Source organism: Parasteatoda tepidariorum, chromosome 1 (genome assembly GCF_043381705.1).
Source record: "Parasteatoda tepidariorum isolate YZ-2023 chromosome 1, CAS_Ptep_4.0, whole genome shotgun sequence".
Classification (NCBI taxonomy): domain Eukaryota; kingdom Metazoa; phylum Arthropoda; class Arachnida; order Araneae; family Theridiidae; genus Parasteatoda; species Parasteatoda tepidariorum.
In genome coordinates this window covers 83,767,585-83,794,294 of record NC_092204.1, presented here as the reverse complement: position 1 = coordinate 83,794,294, position 26,710 = coordinate 83,767,585, and the positions used below count along the sequence as shown (strand labels likewise).

Sequence of the window (26,710 nt, the reverse complement as noted above, 5' to 3'; positions counted from 1 at the left end):
ATTTTTAAAAAATGTTAGCAAATCAAAACGTGAATAAAACAGAAATAAAGCACAGAAATAGCCATACTACAATTTCGTTTCTATAAACAAGAATCTTCCGCAATGTCTAAACGCCAAATGAGTTTAGAAAAGTAAAACAAGTGCAAATTGGTTTAACCAGTAGGAGCAGAACCTGTTTAATCTTGTTCCACTGCCCTTACTGGTTAAATAAGTAAGCACTTGTTTATCTATTTACTTTTCAATTGTCATCTGGTGCTTAGACACTAAGGCCTTTCTATATTTTACTTGTGGTTTACTTAGTTTGTGCTTTACTTTAGCCTACGTAGCTCAAAACATACCCTATTATATATTTTTATGGAAAATTATTTATTATAAAAACAAATATAAATTTTTACAATTTATTTTCTCTACTATTTTATTTCCCGTTTTCTAAACCTTGATAAAATTAAACGAATGTCATAAGCGTGCCATTAATTATATGCTTTGGCATTTATTTTGAGGAATTTAGAAAATATTTAATGTTCTAATTTTATTTGACTTTGTTACATTGTACCCGTGTGTGATTTTTTCGTGAATCATTTAGTTTGTCTTATACTTTAGTTTAGTAGTACAAAGTATACCCTATTATACATTTTTATGGTAAATTATTTATTACAAAAACAAATATAAATTTACATAACTTATTTCCTCTACTATTTAAATTTCCTTTTTTTCTAAACCCAGTTAAAATTTAAAGAATGTTATAAGTATACCATCAATAATATACTGAGACATTTATTTCAAGGAATTAGGAAAATATTAAATAATCAAATTTTATTTGACTTTGTTACATTGTGCCTGCGTGTGATTGCTTTTTACGTCCAATAGGAATGGTATTCTTAAATTCAGTAAAGCAATCTTTTTATTTTAGTTTTGATTCATCCCTTCTCATTGGTGTTCAAACTCTTACTACCTGGCAAATAAATTGAAGCTTATTTCAAAATATATAAAGCATATTAAATGAAAGGATGTTTCAAATAAACTTAAGCACAATTTTAAAAAACAACGATTTCTGCACAAAATTTCATTTCCAACTCTTATATTTATAAATGTTAGTATCTTTATTACTCAAAAATATAATCATTGTTGAGAAAATTTTTAAATACTGATGTTCGTGTGCTTCAACAAATTCAGAATTCAGACAAGCTTGGAGCTTCTGATTCCATCAATAGCGCTTGATAATGTAATACAATATGAGAATCAACTGCCCGAATGTCCAAATGAGAATCCCTACACAAAAACGCACTTGCAAGTATCTCCACTGCACATCCCTGGTCTTGTATGAGTCTCCCTACAATACTTTCCACATTCCATATAATCATCAGGGCATCCGTGATCGGCCACTACTTTAACGACGGAAACTGGAATAAAAAAAATAGGTAAAATCTTCACTTGGTTAAAATCAGGAACAAAAAACATGCGTGCTTCGGGCAAAAGTTATTCACTTATTGAATTATGAACACCAAAATTACGAAAACACCAGCTACTTTTGGCGATCAGCCACGCCAGCTTAAATTATCTCAAAATTATCTCACAACATTTGAACTTCTATGGTAACCAAGGCGAACGCCCAGCATAATTATTTAAAAATTCTACCTCTTCAACCCTTCCTCTAATCTTAACACCGTTCAAATCAAAAGAACGTTTCAAGAAATATATAAACCACTTTTTGTCACCGTCTAGCTCTTGCCCGGAAAGAAGCGCTTTAATTCCAGTTTATAAGTGTTCCAGTTTATCCAGTTTATAAGTTCAAAATGTGGAGAAAACATGGAAGAAATTACAGAATGATAAAAAAAGAGAATAAGAAAGTAATTAAAATAAAATTAATTTAACTACATATAAATATATATATGAGAGAGAGAGAGTTTATAGTTTATAAGTTATTGCGCTTTTAAATATAAAAAGAGCACTTTCGTATTCATGCTTGTCTGATTTTGCTATCTAAGTAAGAGAAGATATTGCTCACTGTGTAATTTTTGCACTGATTCAAATAATAATAAATTCACATTCGATGAGACTTATAATTTAAAACTTTAAAAAATAAATAATCAAAACAAATAATAAACCAGCAAAAGTGCAATTTTGTACTTATACTTTTTAAGAATTCTGGCATTGCTATATAGACATGTGAGGTATATTATATAATTTTTCGTACTCAGAACATTAAATCAGGATAACTAATAGTTTCAAAGCTATAATGATTTTATACGAAGTACAATAAACCTTAATTCCTTCTAAGCAATTAGTTCTATCAACTTAATTTTACTCCTATTGAATTTCGCATGATAAAGTGCACCAGAAACAATACCTTGATGGATGGCACAATGCATAAGTTAGAAAAAGAGTACAAGTGAGTACAAAACTCTGCTTTCTGTATGTACCTACTAGTGCAAATCACTTGGGAGTGATTTTGTTCAAATCGGTGCAATAAAATTCATTAGAATGCTTTACTTCATTTGTCCTCTACTAACAACCATTTGAAACTAAAAACTTTCTTGAAAATATCATTGTGATGCCACAATAGGCATTACATATTTCCTAGCTTTTAAAATTTCTTTAATTTCTTAAACTTATTCTTTTGTCATTCTTAATCTATTTTTAACTAAATTAAAAAAATTATTTAATTTTTATTAGATTTTATAAAAAACGAATTTATTTTCTTGACAATCAATGTAACAGCTAACATTTTATTTCAACTAATTTTAACAGTCTTTTTGGCGATTCACTTTCACCAAATTATTTTCAAATTTAATATTGATTAAGTGGAGTTGCCTTTATTTTTGGCTATGTAATCCTTCGATAAATCGCCAACCATGAATCTCTTCCCATGGTCGTTATTATCCGTTGGGAAAAATTAATTTTCTTTCAATTTAAAATCATTGGCGATTGCATTGTGGCCTTTCGGGTCTCTCTGTCCGAACCGTTGAATAATCAATCTTTACAAAATATTCTCAATGTGAGGAGAATAATTTTCATGTCCTTTTAGAAAACTTATATATTTTTGAATATGGCCATATTCTATTTAATATTAATAAACTTAATAAATCAAATTTTTCTGAACGATTTTATTCATTTTTCTGGAAGAAATATCCCTACAGCCAATCCAAATTAAATGTATCTGAAACTGCCAAAAATATGCTTAATACTACAATGATGCTAATCACTAAATTGGACTAATCACCCCCATCATAATCAAACATGTGCTTGAGCTTGCCATTATTCTTTTTAAAAAAAATTGTTTTAATCATATGTTGCATAGACAAACAAAATAACAACGAATTTCAGAAATAGTGAGGACATAATCACACTAAGTAATTATTTCTAGAGATTGTTATACAATGCATTGGTTTTTCACAAAATAAAGTGTTTCAGTTATGTAAGTAAAAGTAGCCCTTTATCGAAAATTTTTGATATTCGTCCTGAAATTTGTATCCAAAAATATTTAAAGATTTGCTATAAGTTTCTAGACACTTTTTTAGTTGCAGACTTGTCTTATTTTTATGATGAAATTACAAAGAGTTATCTGAAATAATTTTTGAAGATATATAACTATATGCAAATATATATTACCTGAAATCATTACGAAAAGGGTCAACAAAAAAATAGCAGTTGTCAGTTTCATTTTCATCTTTACTTCTGTAGTACTATCTAAATTACATTTATAAAAAAAGAAACTTAAATGTATGTAACAGACATTTAAATGAATATAAACAAATAATTACTCTATACTATAGCCTTTTGTAATAAGAAGAAACTTTTTTTTTTAATTTTTCAATAAATACTTAGAGGACTATTTTGTAAACTTATAAGTATTTAGTTCATGCGATTTCTCACACATTGCAATTAAGTTTAAGACTTTCAGAGATTTGAAAGACCGACCATAAATTACGAAAGAAAACGAGTATTTTTGAACACTCTATGCCATAAAATCAAGCAATAAAGTTGTAACTTTCATCGATTACTTTGGTTGTTATTTGCAATAACTGTATGAAATTCTGTTAATCTAGCTTAAATATTATTGCAGATAGGAAAATTTTTATGAAATAAAAACTTTTTTTTGTCTAATGTTTTCGTTATAACTTTAAAAATAGGCGGTAAAATTAAACCAAATTTATAGAGCAATTTAAAATTAATTACTCCTTAGAAATGGAAAATTACTTCTAAATCGTTAATTGACGGCACCATGTAAAACAATCTTGTACTTATACTATTATTACATATTACATAATACATATTACTTGTTCAAATTACTTGATTAAAAATTTCATTTGCTTCAAATATATACAAATTGAAATAACAGTCGACGTGTTTCAAGCACTCAAACACAGGCGCATATTTTCAAGACTTGCCAGGTGTGAATGATAGAAAAAAAGGTGTTTCGAAATATTAAAAGTAAAGTTGCCAACAAAAAAAATTGAAAAATAAAGACGAGAAACGAAATTTAAAGAAAAACCACAGTAGTTGACAGAGAAAAAAGTTGAGAAGCAGTACAATAAAAACGACAGTGGCCGAGCGGGGAATATCGAGGTAAAATGCATTTCCAAGAGCTATAGAGGTTGTCGCAAGAAACTAATGTTGTTAACAAGAAAATCGGCATTCGTGTGAATAAAACAAGATTCCAGAGTATCACGATGAGCTGATGTGACTGAGGTGGAAATAATTTTAGCTTTGTCAAAATAAAACATATGCCCTGGATTCCAACAATACCCAGCAATTTATGGTTTTTCGAATTCTTGATAACAGGCATATCGTGCTCTCTAAGTCTAAATTTTACGATAGATATATTCGTTATCAAAATTTCGATAAATTGACAATTGCTGCACATTGTTGGAACCTTGGCCATAAATTCCCTGTCTACAATGCCTAAATTATTTCCACCCCAGTCAAGCGCCAACTCACCACATTTCCATATCGCGTGGAAATGCATTTCACCCAAATATTTCCCCCTCGTCCACTGTGGTTTTTCGTGTTCTGCTTTTCATCTTTTTTCGGTCCCGCAGTGAACTGATCGCAAAGACACGGCTCCCAGTGGAACATCGAAGTCAAGCATCGCTGGCTGCGATCAGAGAGCGGGTGGGTGACCATTTTGGTTAGCCTCCGTAGGGATCGCGGGTACACTGCATGGGTCCTTGTTAAACAGTTCTACCTTAATGTGCTCGACTTCGTGTGCAAGTCGTCGGGCTACCAAAGTAGGGGACCCTATCCCTCTGCAGAGGATCAAAATCTCTGCAGAGGCATGTTTAAGTTTGTAACCAATACCAAAAAAAGTGTGTTACGTATTGGTTAAAAAGCTATTTAAAGATAAATCAAAGATTGAAAATGTACCCAAGCATTGTTATAAGGGTATATAAAGAAATATACCTTTATTTATTAGCAATAACAAATATAATTTGTTACAAAACTTTTTTATTTAATTTGCTATGCTGCAATAAAATCGAGTTCCATACTTTTTTTTAAAATTTTGTTTGCTAAATCTTGGTTAATTATAAAATTTACTGTACAAATTATGAAATGTACAGTAAATTTTATAATTAACCAAGATTTTCAAGATTTTATAATTAGCCAAGATAACTTAAGATTTTTCAATAAGTTATGTAATTATTATTTCAGTATTATTTGCATATTATGTTTTATCGCATTTATTTATGATCAAGAAATAAGTGAAACAAGTATTCGTAGTAAACACTTAATATTTATTTATTTGTTGTTATTATTTTGCTAAATTGTGCGAAGACTTTCCTAGATTTACCTTATGAAGAATCTAATGACTGAAAAATCAGCAATTTTTAGTTTTATTATTCATTTAATATAAAATATTTAAAATAATCATGCATAACGAAATAGGATAACTATGTTGATTCTCAAATGTCTTAATGTGCTTAGTGATATTAGATTTTTGATGTAAAAATTACAACAAATGTACAATGTAAAAATTATATTATAGTAATACTATATATTATAGTCTTTACTATAATACTTCATATTATAGTAAAAATCATATTATGCTTGATGGCATTAATTATTTATGGTCATGAAATAAACGAACATTCGTGATAGAAGTTTAATATTTATTTATTTATTATTGATATTTTGTTCGATTGTGTACAGATTCTGCCGGATATAAGTTAAGAAGATTCAAGTGACTGAAAAAGCAACTTTTTAACTGCGTGATTTTCAGTTTTATTAATCACTTAATTAAAAATAATTAACATAAACATGCATAATATAATAAGATATCTATATTGATACTTAAATAACTTAACTAGTTTAATTTCTACAGATTTTTTATGTAACTAATGATTAACTAAATATGATGAGTAGTTTTTTCATTGGCCATATGGGCAACGGAAAAATTTAGCATGCTTATCTTCATCTGGGCAAAGGGAGTTAAAAACGTATATTATTATTATATACTTTACATTAAATGTATAAACGTATTAATTGCTATACAAAAGATGAAAAACGCCATTAAAATACTTTATAAAATTAAAGAGACAAAATGCACAAAGTGATGAAAAATATGCCTTAAGAAGAAAAGCAATACTTACGCAAGGAAAGAAATTCAAAAGTAATATCAGGAGTAGGAGCGGTTTTATATTAAAGTCATTCTTTGTTCAGCCTCGTTATTAAGATTGCAACAGATTATTTATTTAGATTTGACATTTCATGCAATTATATTAGACATTTCGTAACTTAAAGACTCAAAATGAAATACGAAATAAATGCCTTTGAGAAATAAACTAAGCCTCCAATGAGTCAATACATGACAAGATTTTCAGTAATATTCGTAACATTGCTATATAAACTTTATACAAATATCGCGCATAATTGGGAGATAATGCTCAACGAGAAAATTTATGATGAAGTCAGATAATCTAGCAAACTAGAGCTCTGTGAAACATAATATAAAAGAAATTTGTATTTCTTCGAGAATGCATTTGCGGTCAACAAGGCTCAATAAGCAAGTTGCTTTAATTATTAAACTGCAAAAATATTTAGTTTACCAATATATTACTCCCCTACAGGGATAAAAAAGCATGGTCAAAACAACCAGAATAAGATCAATTTTACCGTGTTTCTGGCTCCGTGGGAACACTAAAAATCAAAGTAATTTATACCGAAACGCTTTGGTAATGACTTTTTGGCAAAATTAACAAAAAAATATAATTTTTAATGCAATGCTGCTTGGTGGTAAATGCTTCGAAATTAGGTGATTTTAAGCAAAAGTCAGAATTTTAACAATACGGCAAGCACTTTGTAACTTAACTTTTCGTCGGAGGGTCTTTTTTAATGTAAACTGTTAGTTGTCACCTACCAACATTAATAAAATGTAACAAATATGCATTTGTAAATGTACAAATGCCTGGACAGGGCTGAACTAAATCAGTCATTCAACTGTTACTAAATAACTACTACATTAGAGTAAATGAAATTACGACATCAGGGCTGTTCCAACATTCTAAAATGGAAGAGAAGAGACTGGGGGGGGGGGTACANCGGGGGGTACAAATCTCAACGTAATCCCGAATGCATCTATTTATTTATATTTATTTATTTATTTTCATGTTTATTTATTTATTTTTATATTTATTTATTCATATTTTTATTTATTTTTATTTATTTTCATTTTTATTTATTTATTGTTATGCACTCATACGCAGGCTTGTGTACTCATTACAAAGCTCGGCTAATGTGCCCTTGTCAAGTCGATATGCACGCAGCGCAACATAGAAAAATACAGAAAACGCATACCTCCTCGGACATGGGGAGGTTCGAACTAGCTACCTCCATGTTACTACAGACGCATCTTTGTAATGTTTTTTCTCTAATTTCCTCAATCTCTTATAAATTTGAATAGGACGTTTAAAGGGTGTTTTGTAATGAGCACACAAGTCTTCATAAGCAAATATAACAATAAAAAACCATTTAGTTTTACATGCATGCTGAGGATCATGTATTAAAATAATGTGTCTTCTAAATTCTTGAAAAATTGAATAGCGGAAAGATTTTCAATCAAAATTTTAAAAAAAAAAATTAGAAATGGAATAAGTCTGTTTTATTCGATTTACTGTAAGGTCAAGGTAGGAATAATGATAGCATATTTTCAATATCAATTGTTATAAATCAAATATTATAGCTAAAAAGTTTAAAATTAAGTGGAAATTGTATGATTATCAAACTTTTTTCCATTAATTAATATAAATAATTACTTGGGAGAACTTAAAAATATATCTAGGGTTAAAAGTAGAACCAAAAAACTATTCAATGGATAGTTTCACAAAAATCATTGGATCAGAGGTCAATGGGCCCACGTAACTATAATAATCTTCATTAAAATAAACAGTATCTAAACTAGGGGTGCACAACCTGCGGCCACCGGCAGCAAAAAGGAACAAAATAATTTTTTTTTTTCAAAAATAAAAAAAAAATTCGGAAGTTTGAAATTTACGCATTTAAGTTTTTGACACACCTAATATCAATCAATGTAGTTCTTCGATCGCTTTTTTTATGGTTAACGCTACAGATTCAAGCATAGTTTTGAAAATCCCAATATTTTTAATACATCATTATAACGATACACGAATTTCGAATTTTAGTTATCACTTTTGATGTTCTTCGTTTGTGCCGATCATTGTAAATCCAATGACTTTTCGATAGTTCTAACCACCCATTTTCTTGTAGTTTCTTAAATCAAGATTTTTGAAAGGTATAAAACGCTTTATTTGTGCAAACTTCTTGGAAATGTAAATGACTTTTGATCCATTTTTTGGCAGTTATTGCTGCGCATTCCCGAGTGGTTTTTAAACTTTCGATATTTTAGCACGATATGATTAAGAATCGTGGGTAAATAATCGTTCATTTAGATAACCATTTTTTGACATTGTTTATTTGCGCCGATTTTATCGCAAGTCAAATTATTTTCAATCGCTATTTTGGCAATTATTGCTACACATTTCTACAAGGTTTTGAAAATCCTGATACTTTTTATACACTATTGCGACTTTAATTTCGAATCCGGCATTTAAACACATAAGTTTTGGACTTGCTTTATTTACGCCAATTTCATCGTGAATGTAAACGGATTTTGATAATTTTTTAAGGATTTGTTACTACTCTTTTCCCCATGAATTAAAAAAAAATTCTGATATTTTCAATAACATAATTTGACAGCACACGAGTTTTGAATCATACATTAAAATAATTACTTTTTACGTGCTCTATTTGCACCGATTTTAACAAAATATAGGAGGTTTTTCGATCGTGTTTTTTTTTCTTCTTTCCCGCTACTGCTGCAATTTTACTTGAGATTTAGAATATCCTGATATTTTTACCCAATATTACAACTCGTGAAATTCCACAATACAGTAAGTTATAATTTTTTTTTTTTTGGTCCTACGTTTGTTTAGGCAGTGGGGGTGCGATTGTTCCTGTTTTTCAGTGGCGCCATCTATGGCCTGGAATTCGACTTTTGCCGCGCCATTCACACAACCACAACCCGTTTATAGGGCGGGTCACATTCACACACAAAGGAGAAGGGACTTAGAACACAGACAGAGAGAAAGAAACATCCATGCCTTGCCAGGGATTCGAACCCAGGACCTTTCTGATGCAAGGACAGTTCCCTGCCCCCTTACAATTATTATTTTAGTATTATTTGTATATTAAGTGTGATTGTATCAATTATTTATAATCAAAAAATAAGTGAAACAAAAATTCGCAGTAAATATCTAATATTTATTTATTTATTATTATTATTCTGTTGAACTCTGCGAAAACTCTTCTAGATTTACCTCACGAAGAATCTAGTGACTAAAATCAACTTTTTAACTGAGTGATTATCTGTTTTATTAATCATTTAATTAAAAATAATAAGTATACGCATGCATAATATAATAAGATATCTATATCGATATTTAAATGTCTTAATTAGTTTAATGTCTAGTGGTTTTTTATGTAATTAATGACTAACTAAATACGATGAGTAGCTTTGTTACTGATGCAATGGAGAAATTTAGCATGCATATCTTTTAGTTATACTTCGCATGGGAAAAGATCTTAAAATCATGTATTAGCAGCCATAAAAAAGAAAAATGCATTTAAAATACTTTGCAAAATTAAAAGAGACGAAATGCATGAAGTTAACCTTTTAACAAAAAATATGCCTTAAGTACAGAGACAGTACTTACACAAATGAAAGACATTCAAAATCATCATCTAATATCAGGAGTTGGAGCGTTTTTATATTAATGTCATTGTTTGTTTAGCCTTGTTTGTTAAGATTACAAGAGATTATTTTATTCAGATCTGACATTTCATGCAATTATATTTGACACATAATCTTTCGTAACTTAAAGATTCAAATTGAAATACGAAATAAATAACAAGGCACCTTTCGGAAATAAACTAAGTATCCAATGAAGTATCCATGATAAGATTTTTAGTAAATTTCGTAACATCGCTTTACACGAACATCATTAAATTTTGCGCAAATAATTTTGGAATTATGCTCAACGAGAAAATTTATGATGAAGTCAGATGATCTAGCAAACTAGCCACTGCATAAAAATTTTACATAATTTCTTTTCAATTGGTACTCTAATGTTTTCGTATTTAGTTAGAATATAACTTTTAGTTTAATTTTCTAATATACTAGTAATTTTTTAAGGTATTCGTACTGACATCCTTGTTAAGTTCGTCCCAGGCGAGTTCTATGAGATCAGGTGACTTTGGTGACTACTCAGATTGGAGCAAAAAAGCTTAAATAAATTCGTCAGTCCAGAGGATAAATCCGTCAGTCTTGCCATTGTTCTTTGTTCAAATTTTTATAATTTTTATTCAAGTATACTTTATTTACTGTTTTCTGCTCAAATAAGTGGTTTCTTTCCACAATCCTACTCACAAACCTGTAATGGTACACTGCTAGAATCTTCATTCTAAAATTGCTGTAAAATAACCGGCAGCAATCAGTCCATCCAATTAACCGTAAAGTTTATGGCAAAGAACATTTTTATATTTACGCTTTTTAAACCGTTTGCATCTAGACTGGTTTTAAAACAGTGAAAAATAAACTTAGTTGTATGAAAATAGTTATTTATTGTATATTGGCTACATCGTACCCTTTGTGTATAAAAAGATATTACACAGTGTCTGTCAAAAGTTTGAGCACAGCCATATTTTTTTTTCAAGAAATTTCCATGCATCTGATCATGTACACTATTAGAAATTTCTCGGAGGAAATGGTTAAAGAACATTTTTTTAATTGTTTTTTTACTATTTTCAAACAAATTAGTCAAATAATTATAAATATAATAGTATTCAATCTGCTAACTGAGAGAAAAACCGTTTTTAAACTGCTATTACCTAATGTGGTTGAACAACCGGAATTTAATCGAATCAAAAATGCCCACCTAATAGAGCAACTTAGCCACCTAGTCCTTTGCAGCTAGGTACATACTATAGCCGCCAGGGTTAATCTGTCAACTCATGACAGACAGAATGGAAGTTAGAGTCCCAATGTTGCCACCACAATATTTCATCTTGATAAACCACAACCTAACTCATATGACTATTATCCAACGAAAAGCCTAACTCCAGTGCCCAGTTAAGTTTCATTTTTACGGTTTTGAAACCATTCTAGTACACAGTTTAAAAAACCGTAAAGATAAAAAATATTTTTCACCATAAGCTTTACAGTTAATTTGATGGTCAGATTGCTGTCGTTCATTTTCAAATAATTTTAGAATGAAAATTCTAACAGTGTACCTATGCATGTTTGTGAGAAGGATTGTGGAGGAGAAACCACTTATTTGAGCTGAAAACAGTAAATGAAATATACTTGAATAAAACCATAAAAATTTGACCAAAGAACAATAGTAAGGGGTGTTCTGGACTGCTGAATTTATTTAAACTTTCTTGTTCCAATCGACGTAGTCACCACAGTCACATGATCTTATCGAACTCGTCTGGAATAACTAAACAAGGATGGACGTGCGAATACATCAAAAAAAGTTACTACTTCATTTGAAAATTAAACTAAAAGGTTTATTCTAACTAAATACGAAAACATTTCAAAGAAACAAAAAAGCATAAGTTTTTCAAACTTTTATTTTGTTATTTGTTCTGCTGAAACTCGACAATGCTTCGTCTGTAATAATCTTTTGTTTTTTAAAAAGTTAAATATTGATTTTTGATGCCCAATGTACATATTTCGTTTATACTCAATATCACAAAAATGTCTTACAATGAATATATTTAAGTTTCTTATAACGGAACATACTGTATTCTCATTCTCGATATTGCTGTATTTAACGATTTCTGTTTTAACTAAACTAAACTAAGCTAAATTTCTTTAATCTAAACTTTAAGTAAATTATAATTTAAACTTTAAATTCAGCTAAAGTAAATTTTTGATTTAACTAAATTTTTCACTATCGAATTTTGTTTCTTTTTAATTCAAATGATGCTAAGAATAATAACAAATAGCGTTTAAATCTGAGCACATTTTTCTAAAATTAGTAATGTATTTTACAGACATCCTAAATGTTTGTAATTTTCATTACTTTATATTTCTTACTTTGTAGATATAGTTTTATTCAAGTTATAGTTTTATTCGAAGAAATCTGAATTAATCGTGTGGCGTTGAGGGTTACGATTAGAAAATAATTTATAACAATTGTACTTGTTAATAAAAATAATTATTATGAATAGTTACATTAAAAACAGTCTTGCATTTTATTTATTAATTTATTGCATAAACATTTATCTTTCACCATTACGGAGCCAGATACATTTATTTTTTGTATCTACGATTCATATCACGTCTACAATATCTTGAGACGACTAAAATTTCAATGCAATTGCTGCACTTTAATAATACATTATCAGAAAAGTGCTATATCAATATCTTAATTAATTATTTTAGAGTTTTAATTATTTATGCATGTTCTGTCAGCTATTTATTTAAGTTAAAGTAACCTTATTTTTCTTGCGAATGCCATTTATTGGTTTAATTTTTAATCATGAGAAAATTTTACATTTTTCAATTCCCTACCAATGCTATGATGGCTTGCGTTTAGATTCAGCACAAAAAAATCTACAAATGTGTTCTGAATCTTTCATAACTTTTGATACGCCTATTGGTATCACTTTAGTATGTATCATGTTAATTTGAGTTAAAATTAGATAACGCATATTTAAAGTTAAATTTAATGATTAAAATACTCTTGATTACATATTGACATAACATTAAGTAATACAAAAGGGGGGAAGAACCTAGGATTCACTCACCAGGGCATCATCTCTAAAAACAGGTCACCTTCCAACAGCTATGCAAAACATCTACTGATTCCTAAATGGGTGCAATACCTACAGCAAAAGGGAACTTCGCCAAACTTACTCTTTGGCTCACTTTATCGATGCTTTTGGCGCACTTACTATTTTGGGACTCCTTGCTCTGCATCATCCCTCCCCCGCCACAGACGAGGGACAACCGAGAAATTCATTGACGCACCTGGTGAGGGACCTAGTTCTCTAAAAGTGAAAAAAAATTAATTTGTGTCCAAGGCAAAAGTCCATGGGTGCACGAAGTTGCGATTCCTGAAGACATCTTCTGGCACTATAAACAATGTCGAGCTGAATCAAAGTGAAAAAATTTCATTAGTGTCTAAGGCAAATGTCCACGAGTTCACGAAGTTACAATCCTTGAAGAAATCTTCTGGTACTGGAAACAATGTCGAGCTGGATCCCACAGGCTAATGTCCAAGCTAATGCTTCGTCTCTCGTAGTCAGATGTAGGCTGCTGAGTACTTTCGGAGGAAGTGGTGAAGCATGTATTTGAGATGCAGCTGTTTTTGGCAACGAAGGTGGTTGTAGAGGAATCTTACCAAATGATAAAACTGGAGGAGCAGGGAAATCCAGTTGAAGGATAGGTGTTGGAACCATGTGAGTGGGAACAGTCATTGTGGCACCAACAGTACGTAGAGCCTTATCAAACACTCGATGAGATTATCAGCAAACACTTCATGGGAACGATCAGCAAACAGTTCATTAAGACGATCAACAAACACTTCATGGAGACGATTAACAAACATTCGATGAGGATGGTCAGCACACCTCCTGGTGCAGTAGCTTTGAAACCAAGACTTCACCTTAATTGTGCTAGCAGGCAGTCCTAATTGTCGCTCTATTTCTTTTCCGTCCTCACTAAACTCTAAATGCAAGTATAAGTAATAACAATATCTTTGTAAGTAAAAATATCAGTTAGTCCAATGGGACCAAAAATAGCCAGGGATCACAGTTCCCTGGTGAGCATCCTAGACTTCCCCCGTAATTTAAATGATTGTATTATATAACTTTATTATTTAAACTAACTTGAAATGAATTCAAACACTTGATCAGGGTGTTAGAACCAATTTACAAATTAATCTTAAGTGAGAAATAAATTATTTCATTACAACTTTCCCAGGTGATCAGACTGAAAAAATTAAAATAAACTTAACCTATCTCTTAAAAAAAAATTTCTCATGCTTGTAATAAATTTATCTTAATGGACAAAAAAAAATTTTCACAAACATTTATGAACATTAAAATATTTTATCTAGAACTTACTTATCATTTGTATTTAATTGTGACGTAAATTATATTTACTAACCGGTTCATGTGTCTCTTTGAAATTTGCCTGCAGGTCTGCAATGTTATTAGGAGTAAGATGCAAGTAATTGTATCTTCGAATATACGGCGTCAATCTGTTTACATGACAGTTAAAAACCTTTCGATTATTTTCGACATTTCTGACTCGATAATTCACTTTGGAAAAACGCTCTATTATGCGATATGGCCCTTCAAATTTTGGTAGTAATTTATTTGACAAGCCTGACTTCTTTAAATTTGGAGTTTTTACGAAGCAGAGGGAGCCTATTGGATAATTAAATTTTTCGATATTTTTACCGATTTCGCTTCTCCCAATATTCTTCTCTTCTTGAGTTTTAAAATTTTCTGAAACCTTGGAAAAAATTTCGTCTAGGGACCGAATTAATTTAGTTACATATTCTGATTGGGATTGAAATTTGTCACCCTCACCCAAACTGTAGGGCAATCTCATGTCTAAGGTGTTCTATAAGAAATGGAGAAGCTTGTGTGCTTTCGTTAATTACAGAGTTAATTGCCAGCATACGAGTAGTTTGTGAAAGTTGTTTGTCCCATTCGTTATCTTCATTGCAAATTGTTGCCAAAATATTTGCAATTGATTGGTTCGGTTTTTCTATCCTACCGTTAGCCCAAGGTGCATACTTTGAAGTGCACCTTGGCTAACGGTAGGATAGATTAGGTTATTGACATATCGTTATTTTTTCGATACCTTGGATCTTACAAAACTCCGTAAATTCATTACCTGAAAAGTATTTGGCGTTGTCAGTTACTATTACTTTAGGACAACCCCTGTGAACTATATAATTGTCAAAAAATGCTTTTGAGATGGTTTCTGATTTCATGTCTGGTAAGGCTGCTAAATGGATGTATTTAGAAAATACGTCTATCATTAAGAAAACGTATTTGTTCCCCGATGTGGTAACTTTCAGTGATCCAAAAATATCAGCGTGGCAACGCTCTGAGGGATATGTGCTTTGTTCGGCCATCTGCATTGGGGCTGATTGCATTTTAAAAACACTACGTCTTGATAAACATGGAATACATGAATTTACAAAATTTTTCGTATCTTTATACATTTTGTCCCAATAAAAATTTTCATTTAACCTATTATAGGTTTTAAAAAATCAGAGATGACCTCCTATCTCTGAATGGACTGATTCTAATTCTTTAGGTTTTAAAGAAGTGGGTACACAAATTTGCTTTTTAACATCTTTTCTCGGAGATTTACTGTTTCGTTTGGACAAATGAATTAACACTCCATTTTTATCTAACAAATAATTTGGATATTCAGAATTGTTATTTTCTTTTAGTTTATCAATAATTTTTCTCAATTTAGGATCTTGGCTTTGTAAATTAACTAGTTCTGATTTTTCTGGAAAAACAATTGTTAGGTTATTGACATATCGTGATAAATGGTCAGCGACTACATTGCGTTTGCCTTTTATATAAATTATTTTATAATTAAATTCCTCCAGAGCTAGCTTCCACCTCAAAATTTTAGATGAGGGATTCTTATTGTATAAAAAACCTTCGAGAGGTTTGAGATCAGTGTAAATATTAAATTTTCTACCTATTAAGAATGTTCTAAAAAAAATCAATGCTGAATAGATTGCAAAAAATTTTAAAACTGTAGCACTATATTTAGCTTGAGATGGATTTAATTTCTTTGAGTAAAAATAAAGAGGTTTAACCTCCCCATTTGGATATTTTTGTTCGAGTACTGCACCGATCCCTAAAGAACTGACATCTATTGTTAATTGTAATTTGGCTTCCGGGTCAAGTAGGGCTAAAACAGGTGGGTTCAAAATTGCATTTTTTATATCGTCGAAAGCGTTTTGTGTTTCATCATTCCAAACAAAGGGTACATCTTTACGGAGTAAATTAGTGAGAGGTAAAGCGCGTTTTGAAAAATTCTTTATATATCGACGATAAAATCCAGCTAACTCCAAGAACGATTTAATCTGATTCTAATCTTTAGGAACTTGAAATTCATTTATTTTAACTGTTTTATCGCGGTCTATTGACAACTCTTGAGGTGTTAAGACAAACCCTAAAAATGTACACGTTTTTGTGAGAAATTGACATTTTTCCGGATTAAATTTTAATTGCAATTTAGAAAATCTGTTCAAAACTTCATTAGGAAGAGTTAAATGCTCTGTGATAGATTTACTATATAGTATGATATGGTCTATGTAGACGAGAGCTCCATTGTGTAGCAAATCACCTAACGCTTCCTGTGCTATCTGGGCGAGTTTTTCAAGCCAAAACAAAGGCGATTAAATTCATATTTAACACCATCAGGAGTGGTAAATGCTGTTTTATGTCGATCTTTCCTTTTAATATTTATTTGATTGAACGCTGTCTTGAGGTCTAGTGTACTCCTATAATTATTTGATCCAGAAATTTCGAACAATATATCATCTAAAGTTGAAATTACAAAATCCTGGGGAACCGTTATCTCATTGAGTTTTCGAAAGTCTAATACGAGACGATATTTACTGTTTTGCCTAACAAATAATGCAGGAGCGTTATATTTTGAGTTTGATTTTGAAATAATCCCAGCCTTTTCTAAATCATGTATTTGTTTTCGACGCAAATGAAAAGGTATTTTGTAGGAAGGACATTTAATGGGATTGTTATGAAGTATGTAATTGAACTTCGTGAGGATCAGTAATAGCTTCCGATAGTTCTATTGTCGATCTAGCAAACGCATTTTCATGCTTTAACAAGATTTGTGCAACTCTGTGTTTCGTCTTGTAATCCAAATGTTTTAATTTGAAATCATGCTCGTTAATTGGTGGGGGTAATTCTCCGGATACGGGTAATTCTTCTGGCAAATCATCAAAATTATTTATTGAACCTATAATTGTATGCTTATTTAACATAATGGCTTTATCTGTTTTATTATTTGAAACGACACGAGTTTTATTATCAATTACATTTAATAAATTATTGATATCTTCAAAAGAAACCCCTTTTCTTCTTAATTTTTTACTTTTCTCGACTGTTATTTTAGAACAATTTTCATGCAGTATTGGTACGTCAACGTAAACAACTGACGGAATTCCAGGTGGAATTAGCAATTTCTGATTTAATCGTAATTTTATATGTTTACTGTTTTCATGAGTTATATTTGATACATAATTTAATGGAATTTTTTCTTCCATGATTTTAATACTATCATCTTTAATATTAATACTTGCCTCTGTGGCTTTTAAAAAATCTATTCCTAAAATAGCTTCATAATTTCTTGAAAAATCTTTATTAGTAACGTAAAAATTTTGTTCAACCGATATATTTCCTATTTCTATGATAAGTTTAAAGTGTCCTTTTATTTCTACCTTGCTACCATTTACTGCTTTTATATTTATATTGGATTTTAATTCTGAAACTTGATTATTTTTATTTATTTTATCGAAAATTGTTGGACTCAATAATGAAATTGTTGCTCCGCTATCTATTAAACAGTTAAATTTACATTGATTTGATACTACGCTAATAACGGGCAATTTAAATTGGTCTGAATCACAAGAATTTCCGGGAGATACAGCAGACCCTGATGTTAATACCTCCCTTTGGAGTTCAAATCCCGATAATTTTGGGTATTAGCATTTCTCCTTTCATCTGCATTGTTTACAAATTTGGTCTTCTATATCCAATTCTTTCTCGCGATTTTGATCTGTTTCGTCTTTGATCTCTCTCTTTTTTATAACAATTTGTTTGAATGTGACCCTGAATCCCGCAATAATAGCACCTAACCGACGATGGGGGGTATCTTCTGGCAGTATGATTGTTTACCTTGGCCTCATTTGTTTTCTTTTGATTTTTTAATGTGTCTACCTCGACTGATAGTTTGGAAATTTGAGCCGTCAACTCGCTATTAATTGTTTTTGAAATCTGTTAGTGACCATTCCCTCCCTGTTTCTGGACGAATTCTCAAAAATCTTAAAATTAGCTTCTTCTCTAATCGCACACTGAACGGCGTCTTCAAATGTTTGAGGGTTGTTTCCTAACACCTGTCTCTGTAGCTCTGTCTTAATGCCAGCCCAAAATCTTGCTAATAATATTCCATTATTTGCTTCTCTCACTGCCGGATTTGCGCCATTGGCCTGAGCGGATAGAACATTTTCGCCCAATCGACGAAGGCGATTTCCAAATTCAAATAAGCTTTCTGAGTCGTATTGCTTACAAGTCGCGAGTTCCTTCAAATGTGTAGTTAACGGAATTTTTTTTTCGAAATGGGTCCTAAGTAGATGAACTAAATTATCATATTCATTAACTGCTGAATAAGTTTCGATGAATTTCTCCGCATCATCACATAATTTAAGTTTTAATACGGTAATTTTCTCCTCGTCATTCCAATTATTTATGCGTGCTACTTCATCTATTTTTTTAATAAAACTATGAATTGAATCGTCCTTTCCTTTAAATTTGGGATTAACTCTATTTATGCATTGAAATTCTTCGTAAACCTTGTTCCGCACCCGCGTCGTACGGCTCTGGTTGCCGTCTACCTGCTCTATTTCTATTCATAATTATTCAAAATTAAACAAATTACATGAAATAAATATTTCCCTAACGTTTACAAAATACATAAAATAAATCTAAATTCTATTATGACCTGCAAGCATTTGAGACATGAAAATGAAATCGCGCACATGAAATTTTTAGCACGTGCATAATCAACGTAAGTTATTTAACAAATTAATTCCAAAAAAATTTTTTTAGAATTTCTCTAACAAATAATAAATAAATGGATTTAAAAAACATTGCGTGAATGAAACTTAAAATTTAAGCTAGATTAATTAAGATTAGTAAAATACTGCGTTGTTCGTTAACCCGCGTGGTAAGGTGTCTCGGCACCATTGATATGCCAATTCGTATCACTTTAGTATGTATCATGTTAATTTAAGTTAAAATTAGATAACACATATTTAAAGTTAAATTTAATGATTAAAATATTCTTGATTACATATTGCCATAACATTAAGTAATACAAAAGGGGGAAAGAATCTGGGATTCACTCACCAGGGCGTCATCTCTAAAAACAGGTCACCTTATAACAACTATGCAAAACATCTACTGATTCCTAAATGGGCGCTACCCCTACAGCAAGAGGGAACTTCGCCAAACTCCCCCTTTGGCTCACTTTATCGATGTTTTTGGGGCACTTACTATTTTGGGACTCCTTGCTCTGCATCACTTTTAAAAATACTTGCTTCAGAAGTGATATAATTCTTTTCTCATCATTGCTGTGGTACACAAGGAAACAAATATACAGCTTCAAAAATACTGTTGTTGTTGTTAATTTACATCGCACTAGAGCTGCACAATGGGCTATTGGCAACGGTCTGGGAAACATCCCGGAGGATGATCCGAAGACATGCCATCACAATTTTGGTCCTCTGCGGAGGGGATGGCACCCCCGCTTATATACATATATATGCAAAAATACATATTGTGACTATATAACTTATTTTTTAATTAAAATTAAAAAAAACTCTGTAAAAATAAAGATGTTTTAGAGTTTGATTCATTTAATGTTCTGCTAGCTATTTATTGAAATATGAATAACCTAATTTTTCTTGAGAATACAGTTTATTAGTTTAGTTTTTAATCATGAGAATCTAGAATTTTACATTTCTCGATTCACAACCAATGTTAGGATGACTTGCGTTTAGGTTCAGCACAAAAACATCAACACATGTGCTGTGGATAGTTTATAACTTTTTAAAATATGTGCTCCAGAAGTGCTATACGCCTTTTCACGTCATTGCTATAATTGTGGTGAACAAAGAAAAAAATATGCAGCTTCAATTATACATATCGTGACTATATAACTTCTTTTTTATTTAAAATTTTAAAAAAAACTATGTGAAAATAAAGATACTAAAAGAAAAGAAAACTTTTTTAAAATCTAAATTATTAAAACTTCTATGAAAAAAACGCGCTTAAAAGCAGCAGAAATTTCACAAAAAGGATAAATGTAGCAATAAATGAAACGAAGGAAATAAAAATAAAAATATGACCACCGAAGCCGACGTCTTCAGGGGGTACCGGCCCCGGTAACCATAAAACAAAACCTTTTCTATTGAGGGAGAGGCAAATGCCTAAAGTAACACCCTCAGTACCCCGAAGGTTTTGTATAGAAGTCCAGGAAAAACATGAAATACAAATAACCCATTTAGAAAAGAAATTCAAACAAATTCATCAGAAAATAAAAAATAAAAACTCAAAACTCACTTTAACCAGGTCAAACATCGATTTCATAAGCACACTGAATGAAAAGAAAACACTGAAACTAAAGAAAACAACGCCCTCTATTACATTGCGCAGATTGAGAAATAGGAATTCAAAGAAAGAGACACGTAACAAATTAATAGAATGCTCAACTGGTGCTGCTCAGTTAAGACTTGGATTGCGCCCTGTTAAGCTTTTAATACAAATCAAAAATGCTTACCTGAAAAGTTTAATCACTTTGAGACAATTGTTCATTTTTCATTGAATTCTATTCTCTTTACTTTCCTTTGAAAATGTTTTGTTGACTTAAAAAATTTTAATTTATCTGATTGTCTGCGAAACTTTTTTTTTCTCAAAGTCTAGCATAATAAAAAACTTGCGTGAGTTACTTATTCAGTTATATATAATTTCATCAACAATCAATTTTTCTGAGGAAAAATGTCTGAAATTGTTCGCATGGTATTCAACTAATTGCTCAATCATAATAGCAAAAATATTAATATCAGGAATGTGAAATTAAAAGTGAAATGTAACCTGTAATTTTTTCAGTACTTTTGTTAAAATCATTTCTGAAGCAGGTACTTATCCGAAGAAGTTTCGTCATCACCACACCAACAATGCACCGTCAAGTAACCTGCCATTTATTCGGAAAGCGATAGGTATTTGATTTACAAAATAATGTAGTGTATAAATAATAAATAGTAGTAAAAAGAAATTTAATAGTTTAATGATATAATTGCTTGCGAAGTTTTTTTTCTTTTAGCATCTAACGCAATGAATGACTTGCGTGTGTTACTTAATCATTAAAATATATTCTATACACAATCAATTCGTCATTACAAAAATATCTGCTCAAATTTGAATTATCATCTTTTTCACCAGTTTTTTTCAAGCTTTACAACTTTCCCCATTTTGCCACAAGATCAGATGATATGATTTTGATTACAAACTCAGAAGAATTTCTACCCCTCTTTTTATTCAAAATGACACAATCCGGCATGATAGTTTATAAGATTATTGAAAAAGAAATTTGCATCCAAATTAGTTTATGAACCATTCAGAATTTCGGTAAATGCTCAATTTTGCCTGCATTAAAAAGAAAAAAAAAGTGCACAGCAACTGCAATTACAAATTTTTTAGAGTCTTACTGGAAGGCTGCCCATGCAACTGAGGTAAGTATTAATTACATGAAGATAACGTTAAAATTCCACAAAGTGAAGAGCATTTAAACGCTTCGACCAAACGTTTTATTTTCGTTTCAAAGGGTAGTCTCAAATCAGTTAAGTAAACGTTAAAAATTTAGGTTAATTTTAACCTAAAAACGGCATAACTATGGTGATTTTTTGACGTAATTTGAACGAAGTAGGCTTCTTTTTTAACGCATTTTTTGCGTTATTTTAACCAAATTATTAACGTTTATTTTTGGTTATATAAATTTCGTTTTTTTGCCGTGAATAATGACTTTTTTTTAAAGCTTATTTTTACTATAGGGAATTTCGTAACTGATTCTTAACGTAAATTTTACTTAATTTATACCAAATCGTTTTTGTTTTCTTTTTGGTATTTTCATTTCACTTTTATTTTGACTGAAGAGAATTTTGTTGCCAATTTGCAAGGCCCAAATTTGACCAAGTTGGTTACTTTTATAACGTTTTTTTACGTTGTTTTAATTAAGATACACATGTATTTAAGTATTGACGAGAACTGTGTGTGGTTTCTAAGTCTGATGGAATGATAGAAGTACCAAAAAAAATTTGAAAAAAAAAAAGACAGTCGGATAGTATCAAACGATACCGGATTTCACTATCGATTAAATAATAGTGCGTACGAGCAGTGAAAAGATGAGAGTGGGTTCGAAAAGTGTTCAATAATGTTTAATTGGTACGCATTTAAATATAGGGGATACGAATTATGATCAATTGATAGTAGGTTCGAATACTAATCAAATGATATCTGGTTTGAGTTCTGATCAAATAATATTGGGTTCAAGCACCGAGAAGGCAGTAAGTTTGAGTACTGATCAAATGATAGCGGATTTCGGAGTTTTGATAATAATAATGATTTCAAGTTCTGAAGAAAAAAAAGGAAAAGGTTTAGATCAAAAGATATTTAGGGTGGTCTGTTTATTTTAACTGCACACATTTAAATGATATTCTAAAGCTATTTGCATACATTATGTAGCAATTTTGTTAAAAATTAGTTTAAAAAATGAAACATTGTTGTCGTTGACTGTTGTAACATAATTTGCAAGTTCACAAAAAACTTTATGAATCTATAAATTCATTCACTCGCCCATAAATAAATTCACTGCTGTTAATATACTTACTCGTAGTTAATATGCTTATTCACTAATCATGAAGCAATGTTAATCTTAAATATGAAACTTGTAACCATTCCCCCTCACCCCTTGCTTGTTGAATGGTTTAGTGAAGAGATGCAGAACTGGAAAATGCCCTCAAATTGGAAAACTAAATTGTCAATTTTCTGCTGCACACCTTTCGAATGATCTTTAGTAAAACTTAGATGTAAAGAATTCTAACTACAAAGAAAGTTGACCTAAGAATATATGATTAAAAAAACAAAAACTAGAAATACATTTTCCAAACAAATAATATTTTTTTAAATAAGCAAAATAAATACTTTGTAAAACTGGATCTTTTTTGGCGTACGTCTAACCTGGCGCCCATTCCTTTCGCCGACTATGCATGATTACGGTAAGGAGATGCGTAGAGTCGAGTTCGTAAAGGCAATCCAAGTTGTTTCTCAATAATCCTTGCTGTCTTGGATTTCAGGTTAAATTTCTGTTTTCTTGAATTTTTTTCTCCCCTTTTTAACAGACTTTTGACAATATTCCACAGCATGCTACTTTTAAAAAAAGGGTGAAAGAAAAGTGTGTTGTTAGACGAAGAAAAATAGCTGTTGGTAATTTTTTGAATTTATATTCAATTTTCCTTTAAAATTTAAAAAAATAATAGTAAAAATATGTTATTTTGCAGTTTTTTTTAAAAATTTTATTTAATTGCAATTTAAACTGAACTGTAATTTATATTCTTATAACGTTATTTGAACAAAAACGATGCTATTCATCAAATATCTCAGTACAAACAAACATTGGTGTAATTTTGTCAGGAAGAATTAGCAGGGAATTTAAAACATCGCATGTCTCATATCTCAAAATGTGACTAAGTGACGGTACTTTATTTACGTCGCACTAGAGTTGCACAATGGGCCATTGACGATGGTCTGGAAAACATCCTTAAGGATGATATGAAGGCGTGCCATCGCTGATTTGGACGTGCTGATTTGGTAGTCCGATGACCTGCCTGAAATCGAGCACTTTACGGTAGAACAGTTTAACGAGGACCGATACAGCGCACCCTCGGTCCCTACGTAGGCTGATCACAGTGGTCACCCACTCGCTTACTGACCACAACCAGTGATACTTGACTTCGGTGATCTGCTGGGAACCGTGTCTTTGTGATCAGTCTACTGCGGGACGATTAAGTGACGGAGATGTATCGAGAGATATAGCCCAATGAAGTTAAAAGTTTCATTTGGGAAAACTAAATAAAGGGACATTAAAAGCAAATTTATCCTCCTCTTCGACAGTTGCGTTTGGTAGAGAGAGGTCTCTTAAGGAAGCTAGTTTAAGATAAATGTGAAAAAAGTTGTTTCTTTTCACTCATCAGCCCCCTCCCCAACCGTAAAGCATCTGAGAGCCCTGATGGATCACGGATAAAACGTTCGCCTTCCAATGAAGTGACCCGGGCTCGAATCCCAGCGGAAAAAATATCCTCAGTTTTAGACAGATCTTGGGTTTGAGTCCCTTTGCCATGAGGCCTACCGTGGGAGTTTTTCGTGGCTTTCGTCTCCATGTAAGGCAAATCCTGGCTAGTTCTATCAAAAGTAATCCGCGACAGCAAATTTTTCCCAAAACTTGATCCAGTAGTTCCTTTTTCTTCTAGATTGAGTTCAAAATTACAAGGCTACGGCGTTGAACATTAGTAGTCGTAAACCTGAAAATTGGGTCGGCTGTTCAACGTTGCTTATAAAATAAAATTAAAGTGAAGTAAAGCATCGGAATCTATAGTTCTCTTCGGCAGAAGAAGCAATCAGAATTGTGCAAAGAACCACAGAAACGCAAACGAAGCCTAAATCGAGAACATCATAAACATTCTTGAATCCTAAATTCTAATGTCAGGCAAGTTAACAGTGTATGTATCAATTGTTTTGAATTATATTGACATCCATTGTTTGTGAGTTAATAACATCTGCAGGAAGTTTCGTTTCGCATCATTTGAATTCGTGGACTGACAATGGATTACATTTTGAAAAAAAAAAAAAAAAAGCATCGTGTGAAGCAATCATGCGATATTTTTTTACGCAAAAGTCAAATAAAGTTTGTGCTCTTTTATTGTTGTTTTGTTTCAGATGAGCTTTCAAAATTTATTTATTTCATAATATTTCCTACTAAAAGAAAAGAATGATTTTTGACAACAAGAATGCAAGGTACAATTAATGAGCTTGTACATCCTTCAAACTATGTCTATTCGAATCTACACGCGTGAAAATTTTTTTAAGAGACTGGGCCCCCTGCTCTCTTCACTATCCAACCCTATAAGTGTTTTCATTTTTCTTAAAAAAATAATTCGTTACCGCAAAAAATGTTTTTTCTTCTAAAATATATAATTATTACAATTTTATGCAAGAAGTTTTTGTTTTAATCGTAATGAAAAAAAAACTTTGATTTGTAAAATAATCAACAGATTGAGTGACTCAAGAGAATAGTGATTTTACTCGTAATAAAAAATTTACTACACATTCAGACTCAAAACGATCGTAAATTAAAAGAATATATCCATTAACTACTGTACTTTCTTTTTGATAATATATTAAAGGCAAGCATTAATAGATTTCCACCAAAAATGGACAACTTACCTTACTTAAAATATAAAATTCACGAAAAATGCTCTTAAAATTGATTCAAATTTCGAACATATTTTTAAAATTATTTAACTTAGTGCTTAGTTAAATAATTATAAACTTAGATCTAAGTTCATAATTAAAAATGACCCTTGCAGAAAACCAAATTTCAAGTCTCTAGTTACATATTTTCGAGATGCATTAGGGTACATACAGTATTTTTTAGACCAAGTTAAGCAGTTTCTCCACCTTTATTTTTCAACTATTCGATAATTTCTTTTTATCCAACTAATTATCAAATGTTATTTTTATTATAAACCATAGTAACTTCTGGCACATTTTTTCCAAGATTTGAAGTTTTCACGAAATAAAACTTAATTTTTCGCAAAGTTAGGTGCAGCAAAAAATTCGCAAAAAAAAACCAAAGTATTACAATAGCTATCGAAAAAATTTGAGTATCAAAAAAGAAAACTCGTATTAACTTCATAGATTAAAAATATGTTTTCCTGTAAAATTACAACCCTGCAGTATCATTTCTACAAATTGCTGAGTGACCCGCACAGATTGAAATTTTCCAACTAATTAAAGAATGTTATTTTTTTTATTCCATCAAACTCTAAGAAGAACTCATTTCTCCTTCTACATTTTTCAATAGAGCTTCTACATTTTTCAATAGAGCGAAAGAAAGAAAACAACTAATTAATAAGAAACATTCGTTAAATTAAAATCTTTTTATATTAAAAAATCGTTAGCGCCACTGCAAATGTTTTGGGTTTTCAACTCAACGTTACAATTGGTTTACCTAAGCAAAAACTATGAGACTTAAATGAGAAAAACTATGTTTTATATATACACTAGCTGT

At 30.9% G+C, this 26,710-nt stretch overlaps 1 protein-coding gene and 1 long non-coding RNA gene across 9 annotated transcripts in view; one reads left to right on the top strand and one right to left on the bottom strand.

Moving 5' to 3' along the window:
- LOC139426981 (uncharacterized) overlaps positions 1-26,710 on the top strand; it is a 43,456-nt gene that overhangs the window by 1,877 nt on the left and 14,869 nt on the right. The window lies entirely within an intron of this gene.
- Positions 1,077-19,753, bottom strand: LOC107447250 (uncharacterized). 7 transcript variants are annotated; one of them, XR_006226675.2, is made up of 3 exons: positions 19,714-19,753; positions 3,610-3,687; positions 1,077-1,400 (listed from the first exon to the last, which is right to left on the bottom strand). It is a non-coding gene; the product is annotated as an uncharacterized lncRNA (long non-coding RNA). The 7 variants fall into 7 exon arrangements; XR_006226673.2 differs by lacking the exon at positions 19,714-19,753 and adding an exon at positions 10,227-10,266; XR_006226674.1 differs by lacking the exon at positions 19,714-19,753 and adding an exon at positions 10,184-10,202.